This window comes from Rutidosis leptorrhynchoides, chromosome 6, assembly GCF_046630445.1.
Source record: "Rutidosis leptorrhynchoides isolate AG116_Rl617_1_P2 chromosome 6, CSIRO_AGI_Rlap_v1, whole genome shotgun sequence".
NCBI classification, from domain to species: domain Eukaryota; kingdom Viridiplantae; phylum Streptophyta; class Magnoliopsida; order Asterales; family Asteraceae; genus Rutidosis; species Rutidosis leptorrhynchoides.
This window is the reverse complement of record NC_092338.1, coordinates 165,362,822-165,371,501: the sequence shown is the minus strand read 5'-3', so window position 1 is coordinate 165,371,501 and position 8,680 is coordinate 165,362,822.

Genomic DNA, 8,680 nt, shown 5'->3' with positions numbered 1-8,680 from the left:
CACTTGGCGGGTTTTGGGTTGGATGACGATTTGGCCTTGATTAGGCTTTGGTTTGGAGTTTAATCACTAGGTATAGTGATTATTGAAGTATTGGAACCCATTTAGGGTATTATGGTTGACTAATTGTGACTTTGGGTCAAATTAGGGTTCGGTGGTAATTATGACCCAATTGGCGGTTTAATAATGTTTATAAACTTAAAATGGATTAAGTTGAAGTATAGAACCGAGTTAAATGTGTTTAGGTGTCAAAACTTGTAAAGGATGAGATTTTGACCTTTATGGGTCAAAATTAGGGTTTAAGTGTCAAAATGGGTATGACACGTGTTTAACACTTAAGTTCGAGTTTAATTGACATATTGGGACCATTCTCACTTGTGTTAGTGATTATGGGTTAGTTTGGGCACGGTTTGTGCTTGGAAGTGCATTTGGGTCGAAATTGCACTAATGGTTGAATTGGGTTGAATTGTGAATCCACTCTAAGTGTAATGTTGTAATTGTGATAATGGATTAGGTATTTTCCCATTGGCGACTTGCGGATTACTTGGATGCACTCTTCAAGACTTCAAGGTGAGTGATATTATCCTATGTACATATGTATGTGTAGGATGGGTGCGGGTCGGGTGGAGTGATTCTCGGCTATAGAGCTCACTTCACATGTAGGTGGACTTGATGGACTTTTGTATAAGTCCAATTGGCACGGTTGTGCGTTTGGTTGACCATCTTTGGCGAAGTACACGTTCGTGTGTACATTATCACACGTGATTGTGATTTGGATGTTGTAGCCCCGATGTGGTGGATTTTATAATCCCGTGACCGTGGGTTTGAGTTGGAGATGTGAATCGCGTGTGGTTTCGGATTCACGATGACGCGTGTGGTTTCGGTCATCTTATCAAATGAATCTCGTGTAGTTCGGATTCATGGTGACTCGTGTAGTTCGGTCATCTTATTGAGGTAGTAATCTCGTGTGGTTTCGGATTACTAAGGCTCGTGTAGTTCGGCCAACCTCGATGTTGTGAAGATAGTAATCTCGTGTGGTTTCGGATTACTAAGGCTCGTGTAGTTCGGCCAATCTTCATTGTGGTATTTGGTTCTCGGTATCGGGTTAAGGTGTTAACCTTGTTCGTTTATATTGTTATATATTAATGTATTGTTGTGTTGTAGCTAACCCTCCGGGTGTGGCTATTTGGCGTTGTTCACATCGTCGTTGGTGAACTTATATTGTTGTTGTATCTTTAGCTCGTTGCTTAGAGATCGTACGGTATGCTTAGTGTAGTGCCTTATAAATGGATGCCACGGTATGCGGTATTTGTTATTTTGTGGCGTGTCCATTTTATACATATATATGTATGTAGTATATTATCATTCACTAAGCGTTAGCTTACCCTCTCGTTGTTGACTCTTTTTATAGATTGCATGCGGATGGTGGCTCGGGTAAGCGCGAGGATTAGAGGACTTGCATAGTTTGCGTAGAAGGCTTGCTTTTGGATTTATTAGGATTGGGTAGCGCATCCCCAATCGCCATGCTCGGCTTTGTTTTGTATTAAAAGTCGTATGGTCGAAAATTGTATTTTGGTACTTAAGGGGTAATTTGGGTCAATGTGGGCCCCGCTTCGTAAACTAAATTTTATTAATGGAACGCGCTAGTTTTTATATATTGAACATGCGGTTAAAAGCGTTTTGTCTAAATACGTCGGGAACTAGTCAAACATTTTCGCATTTAAAGACTTTCCGGACAGTCAGGTTTGGCGCGCCGCGAGGCCTATATGGCGCGCCGCACCAGGTGGCAGTTCAGCAATATTTTTTTTTATTTTGCTGTTTTCACGTGGTTTTGTCGTTGGATGGTTTGGGTTGTTACAAGTGGTATCAGAGCATGGTCTAAGGGATTTAGGTGACTTGAGATAGGTGCCTAGACTTAGACTTTTGTGTGTGCTTAATTTGTTGCGAGACTTGTAGGATTACGGGTCGGAATGGGTTGGGTTAGTGCCTTGGCTATAGGTTGACTAACGTTTATATTAGTAATGCGGATATTATTAATATGTTGTTGTGTTGTGATAATAATTCTCGCATGTGTTTGTACCGCGTAGAATTTTGGTTGTGTTTGTGTATATCATCGAGCGAGACGGTCGTTGTACTAACGAGTCGATGCGGCATGTGTGCGTAATAAGAACTTGCAAACCTTATTACGGGTGCAAATCGTGTCTAACAAGTGATGTACGATGAGTGTTTAGCAAGATGGGGCTGTGTTGTGCGTACGGTTTTACACGTTCGTGGACTAATCGTTTTGCATTCTTTAGAATGACGACGCGAAACGAGACCGAGGCGAATGACGTGGAGTTTAACGCTAGGGTTGCGGCCGCCGTTGCGGAGCAAATGGGTGCGTTAGAAGAAAGAATGGAAAGGAGGTATTCCGAACTTCAAAGTAGTGGTGAAATGGAGCGTTATCTTAAGAGCTTCATGAGGACTAAACCCCCGATGTATGACGGAAAGCCGGATCCTTTGGTAAGCACAACTTGGATTTCGGACGTCGAAGGGTGTTTCCGTGCTATTGATTGCCCTCCTGAGAGAAAGACGAGACTCGCTTCGAGTTTGTTGCGGGGTAGGGCAAGGGATTGGTTGGATGGTAAGATTGATCTTGTCGGTGGCGAGACGTTTATGGCTTTATCGTGGGACGACTTTAAGGAGGAATTCTTCGAGGAGTTCCGGACTTCGGCCGATTTGTGGGAATTGCGTAATGAGTTGCGAAATTTGCGACAAGGATCTATGGATTTGAGTACTCTCAAGACGACCTTTATGGCGAAGGCTCGTTTTTGTCCGGAGTATTTGGGGAATGATCGTTTATTGATGGGAGATTTCTATCGGACCTTGAATGATGACTTGAAAAATAAAATTAGCCGGGGTCAAGCGAAATCGTTTTCGGAATTATTCGACTTGGCTAGAGGTTTCGAGTCGTATTCGCGATCGAAAAAGGGTGAACCTTCAAGTGAGCGAAGGGTCGTTTCTTATGGTGCTCCGAGTAAGAGGGCTAAGGGTCCGAGTGTGAGCACGGGTGGTACGCGAGTGGGTATGTCGGATTCTAGTGCGGCTAGATGTTACAATTGTGGCGTGAGGGGTCACAAGTCTTGGGAATGTTCGGTACCAAAGGGTGATGGTATGGTGTGCTTCAATTGCCAAAAAGAAGGACATCGTAAGTCGGAATGTCCCAAGTTAGCGGGGACGGGTGCGGCCAGGAGACGTTAAGGTACGTTTAATTTTGATAAATATGTCTTTTGATTATTTATTAAATGCCGTTTGAGTTTGAGTTGCGTGCCTTTGTTGTGCATGTTATGCTATGGGTGACGTTCCTAATGGAAGTACCCTATGTTGATGATTGATTGACGGGCGAAGGGCGTAAGACTTGGTGCAACCAAGCATTCCTTAGTATTTGGGAAACGTTTCTACCAAGCCACGAAAATGGTTTTGGTGTTTGGTTGTTAAGCGCGTGTTCGCTTTGATGTTGAAGTGAGGAATCATGAGGTTCGTCGGTTGGTTGGAACCCTTGAGATCGGGTGTTTTAAATCTCGATGTGTGTTGGTAATGGAGTCTTTATGACGCGACATTAGGTGCCTCTTTTATACCTACTAGCGTGGTGTTCAACTCCGATTGTGTTGCGGTACATTTTTTGTACAAAGTGTTTAAGGGTTGGTTAAAATCCTTCGTGTGCTCAAGGTTGGAGCAAGATGTGGTAATGGGTCATGTGAACCCAATTATTGGTAAAGTCTACCTTTGGTAGCATTGTACGGGTGTACGAGATGCGGTTATGGAACGTAATTCCAAGTGGAGGAGTTACACTCCCGCACGAGGAAGTTTTAGTGTGAGATTTCGGATGATGCTTTTGGTAGATCCGGAAAGTGTTGTCGAGACCTGGTTGGGTCGATTTGTGGTAGAGTACAATTTCGGATAGATTGTACTTATGGTTTGGATTTGAATCATCACCGAGGTGGTAACGTGGTAAATCTCGTTGAGAGATAATGGACGTGTTTGGGGAGCAAGGTGAAATCCTCCGGTTAAGGGAGGTGTGTGTCGGGTTCTCTTGTGGAGAATTATTGTTTGGTACCTATGTTTGGTATAGGTGGTTCTTGCTCGATTATGGTATGGTGGTTTGATGAAGCATGATCTTTAAGGTCCGCTGACTTCATCATGGGAATACGTGATTGGTGGAGCATGACCTTCGGGGTCCGCTGACTTCATCATGAGCGTGGTGTTATATCGGTGAAGCATGATCTTCGGGTCTGCTGACTTCATCCGGTGTTGTGATTGGTAGAGCATGACCTTCGGGGTCCGCTGACTTCATCAAGGGAGTAGTGTTATGTCGGTATGGTGTAACACTATCGAGAAATGCGAAGTACCGGTGGGAAATGCGAGTACCATTCCTATGTTGAGATTGTGAATCGCGTGTGGTTTCGGATTCACGATGACGCGTGTGGTTTCGGTCATCTTAACTAAATGAATCTCGTGTAGTTCGGATTCATGGTGACTCGTGTAGTTCGGTCATCTTATTGAGGTAGTAATCTCGTGTGGTTTCGGATTACTAAGGCTCGTGTAGTTCGGCCAACCTCGATGTTGTGGAAGTGAATCTCGTGTAGTTCGGATTCACAAATGACTCGTGTGGTTTCGGTCATTGTATTGAGGAGTGAGTCTCGTGTAGTTCGGATTCACAATTGACTCGTGTAGCTCGGTCATTCCTCCGGGATAGTGACTCTCGTGTAGTTCGGATTCACTATGGCGCGTGTAGTTCGGCCATTCCCGATTGTTGTTGTGGTGAAGGTAGTGAGTCGCGTGTAGTTCGGATTCACTAGGGCGCGTGTGTTTTCGGCCAGCCTTCATGTAGTGTGATCTATTGGTTGTTTAATACACCAATGGTAGGGTCGTAAGGACCATGTTGCGGGAACTATCGGTCGTTTTATACGTCGATGGTGGGGTCGTGAGGACCATGTGGTGGGATTAGTGAGGCGATAGCCGTGTTTCGCTCACATGTTTGTTACGGGTGTGACGATGGTTGATTTCGTACACCTTGGGTTTTGCGTTTCCATAGTCGTTTTGGGCGCTATCGGTTCTAGCCGTTGGATTATGATGTTACGGTAGTTGTGTATTGGTCGTATGGCGCACTACAAAGGATGTTTAGTGATTGGTGTAATCCGTAAGGGTTCGTTTGGTTCGGTCTTCATCGTTTCGGATTGTTGACTTTAGGATTTAAACTTGGTTGCTTTTAGCATTGTACTTGGTAATGATACGCTAGAGGGTTGATATCTCGGTTCGAGATTGGTTGAGTTTCCCGATGTGAGGGATTGAGCATGGTTTTAGTGCTCGGATTGTGATTTGTTAAATCGCGTGTGACGATTTTGGTTGTTAGAGGTGATTCATTGGGAAGAGTTGCCTAGGAAAGTCGGATTGGGACGTATGTTTGAGGACCGTGGAGTGGGGTCCGTTTGGGTAAGTGACGAGGATCACGAGGACGTGATCGAGTTTAAGTGGGGGAGAGTTGTAAGACCCGAATATTTATTTTGTATACTTGTTTATAAAAGACATACGAGAACGGGCTTCGTTTAATATTTATATGGATTTAATATGCAAAGGAATCTGGTTCAGCTGTGTTGCGCGCCGCGCAGGGTTGGGGCGCGCCGCGCCGATTGCTGCTGACAGAACCCTCTTTATTTTTAATTGCTTTAATGAGGGGTAAAAGGGTAAAATCACATGGGGCCGGATTTGTGAGGCTTATGAGCTAGTTTGGATCAGTTTTGGATCCCATTCACATCCACTCATCATCTTCATCCATTCTTAGAGAGAGAGAGAGAGAGAGAGAGAGAGAGAGAGAGACCTAGAGAGAGATTGAAGGTTTTGGCGAGGAAGAAGCTCGAATCGTTCAAAGTCTCGGGTTTTAAAGTTGTTCCTTTCGTTCCTAGCTACGTTGTGGTGGTATTGGTAAGCTCAAACTCCGAATTTCATTTATTTGATTTGATATTCAAGTTAGGGTTTTGAGTTAAATTGTTGTGTAACCCTTTTAGGTGATGAAATGGGTTTATGGTGACTAGTTATTCTTGTCACTTGGCGGGTTTTGGGTTGGATGACGATTTGGCCTTGATTAGGCTTTGGTTTGGAGTTTAATCACTAGGTATAGTGATTATTGAAGTATTGGAACCCATTTAGGGTATTATGGTTGACTAATTGTGACTTTGGGTCAAATTAGGGTTCGGTGGTAATTATGACCCAATTGGCGATTTAATGATGTTTATAAACTTAAAATGGATTAAGTTGAAGTATAGAACCGAGTTAAATGTGTTTAGGTGTCAAAACTTGTAAAGGATGAGATTTTGACCTTTATGGGTCAAAATTAGGGTTTAAGTGTCAAAATGGGTATGACACGTGTTTAACACTTAAGTTCGAGTTTAATTGACATATTGGGACCATTCTCACTTGTGTTAGTGATTATGGGTTAGTTTGGGCACGGTTTGTGCTTGGAAGTGCATTTGGGTCGAAATTGCACTAATGGTTGAATTGGGTTGAATTGTGAATCCACTCTAAGTGTAATGTTGTAATTGTGATAATGGATTAGGTATTTTCCCATTGGCGACTTGCGGATTACTTGGATGCACTCTTCAAGACTTCAAGGTGAGTGATATTATCCTATGTACATATGTATGTGTAGGATGGGTGCGGGTCGGGTGGAGTGATTCTCGGCTATAGAGCTCACTTCACATGTAGGTGGACTTGATGGACTTTTGTATAAGTCCAATTGGCACGGTTGTGCGTTTGGTTGACCATCTTTGGTGAAGTACACGTTCGTGTGTACATTATCACACGTGATTGTGATTTGGATGTTGTAGCCCCGATGTGGTGGATTTTATAATCCCGTGACCGTGGGTTTGAGTTGGAGATGTGAATCGCGTGTGGTTTCGGATTCACGATGATGCGTGTGGTTTCGGTCATCTTATCAAATGAATCTCGTGTAGTTCGGATTCATGGTGACTCGTGTAGTTCGGTCATCTTATTGAGGTAGTAATCTCGTGTGGTTTCGGATTACTAAGGCTCGTGTAGTTCGGCCAACCTCGATGTTGTGAAGATAGTAATCTCGTGTGGTTTCGGATTACTAAGGCTCGTGTAGTTCGGCCAATCTTCATTGTGGTATTTGGTTCTCGGTATCGGGTTAAGGTGTTAACCTTGTTCGTTTATATTGTTATATATTAATGTATTGTTGTGTTGTAGCTAACCCTCCGGGTGTGGCTATTTGGCGTTGTTCACATCGTCGTTGGTGAACTTATATTGTTGTTGTATCTTTAGCTCGTTGCTTAGAGATCGTACGGTATGCTTAGTGTAGTGCCTTATAAATGGATGCCTCGGTATGCGGTATTTGTTATTTTGTGGCGTGTCCATTTTATACATATATATGTATGTAGTATATTATCATTCACTAAGCGTTAGCTTACCCTCTCGTTGTTGACTCTTTTTATAGATTGCATGCGGATGGTGGCTCGGGTAAGCGCGAGGATTAGAGGACTTGCATAGTTTGCGTAGAAGGCTTGCTTTTGGATTTATTAGGATTGGGTAGCGCATCCCCAATCGCCATGCTCGGCTTTGTTTTGTATTAAAAGTCGTATGGTCGAAAATTGTATTTTGGTACTTAAGGGGTAATTTGGGTCAATGTGGGCCCCGCTTCGTAAACTAAATTTTATTAATGGAACGCGCTAGTTTTTATATATTGAACATGCGGTTAAAAGCGTTTTGTCTAAATACGTCGGGAACTAGTCAAACATTTTCGCATTTAAAGACTTTCCGGACAGTCAGGTTTGGCGCGCCGCGCGGCCTATATGGCGCGCCGCGCTAGGTGGCAGTTCAGCAATTTTTTTTTTTTATTTTGCTGTTTTCACGTGGTTTTGTCGTTGGATGGTTTGGGTTGTTACAATTTTTCAAACTCAAACTTAATTAATTCTTGCTTGGATCTTTATCTTTTGTGCTTAAATTTTAAGATATAGTAAGTATTCTTCTCCATTTTTAATTTCCTTTCATTTAAGCTTACTTTTATGTCATTTCATGTCATTTACTTTAGATCAATGCTTGTATGTTGTAGATCCAGACTTATTGTTGTTCTATGTTGATTATTTGTTCACGAAATTTAAGAAAGTTGAGATCTTTTGCATGTTTGTTGTAAAAAAGTAACTAAGCTTACTTATGACATTATTATTGTAGTTTAAGACAAAGATTTATGATATATCATCTACATATGATAGATATGGATTTTTGTGCTTAAATATTGTAAATGAAGGAACTTTATCACCTAAGTGTGATAAAGGAAAAACCTTTTATGTCTTAAAAGCTTAAACCTCGAGTCTTTATCATCTAAATGTGATAAGAGAGCAAATTTGAACAAAAAGATTGGATTTTTATCCTAGAGTGTGTCTAAACCTCGGAGGTTATCCTCAGTGAAGCACTAGGTTTTGTTATGAGGTTAAGTTCTAACCTTAACCCTCGTTATCAGTCAGGTAACTGAATAACAACGTCTTGTGTTGTGTGAGCAAAATCACAAACGGAAAGAGTCCGTCAAATCAAGTTGAAAAAATGTTTGGATAAACTAACAACCCTATCATCATACAACTGAGATCATACTACTCTAATCATTATATTGCATTATAGTGTTAAGCCGATAACA